The sequence below is a fragment of the Piliocolobus tephrosceles genome, chromosome 16, assembly GCF_002776525.5.
Source record: "Piliocolobus tephrosceles isolate RC106 chromosome 16, ASM277652v3, whole genome shotgun sequence".
Taxonomy (NCBI): Eukaryota; Metazoa; Chordata; class Mammalia; order Primates; family Cercopithecidae; genus Piliocolobus; species Piliocolobus tephrosceles.
Genome location: NC_045449.1, coordinates 21,397,753 through 21,398,792, shown reverse-complemented (window position 1 = coordinate 21,398,792; position 1,040 = coordinate 21,397,753). Strand labels below are relative to the sequence as shown.

General features: G+C 45.1%; 1 pseudogene; it reads right to left on the bottom strand.

Moving 5' to 3' along the window:
- Nucleotides 1-306: 306 nt before the first annotated feature.
- On the bottom strand, nt 307-836 carry LOC113224595 (annotated as a pseudogene).
- Nucleotides 837-1,040: the final 204 nt, after the last annotated feature.

The window sequence follows — 1,040 nt, the reverse complement described above, 5'->3', positions numbered from 1 at the left end:
CCTCCCTAGTTCAAGCAGTTCTCCTGCCTCAGCCTCCCTAGTAGCTGGGACTGTAGGTGCCCACCACGACACCTGGTTAATTTTTGTATTTTTTGTTTTTTATTAGTAGAGACGGGGTTTCACCATGTTGGCCAGGCTGATCTTGAACTCCTGACCTCAAGTGATCCTCCCACCTTGGCCTCCTAAAGTGCTGGGATTATAGGTGTGAGCCACCATACCTGGCCAACTGTATGCTTTTTTTTGTTTGTTTTTTAATGATTAATAGACTATTTATTTAGGCAGGAGTACATATAGTCATCGACAGACTTAACATGAGAGATTAAATGTCTGACCCAATTTTCCTCCCCGGATGAGCTTTTCTTTCCTGTCCCTGTCAGTTTGGAAAACATGATAGCAGAAGAAGAGGGGTCCAAGTCCACACAGAGCTCCCAAGAGTGAGTTTTTAGGAGTGGGTCTGAAATTAGGATAGACATTTGCTGATCTTGCATAGGTCCAACGAATCAAGGCAGGATCTTCGAGGAGCCCTCTGCAGTTGGGGTGGTTGTACTGAAGCAGGTACTCTCGTTTCAGCCGGACTCTTATGGCCAATGGCTCAACTTGCGCCCGTCGGGTTTCTGGAGATATGTCGTATATGGCTGGGTTGAGGGCTGGGGGCAGAGTGGCCAGGCGCGATGGAGTATACTTTGGGAACGACATCTTGGTGACCCAGGGCACAACTGCACCTGCCACTGTATGCTTTTAAATGCCACAGAGAGTCCCATAGATGTACATTATTTTATTTAATCAGATCCCTGTTTTCATTTTTTGGTCACTACAAACAGGCTCTAGTGAAGTGTGTATGTATATATGTGTGTGTGTGTGTGTGTGTGTGTCTGTGTACACCTTTGTGTATGTGTGCATTTTGTTAGTTTGGACTCCTAGAAATGGAATTGTCAGACCAAAAGATACACTTTCCAAATAGGCTATCCCAGTGAATACAAGATAGAAGACTGCCCCTTTTCCCTCATTTTTACCAACACAGAATGTTAGCGGATTTGATG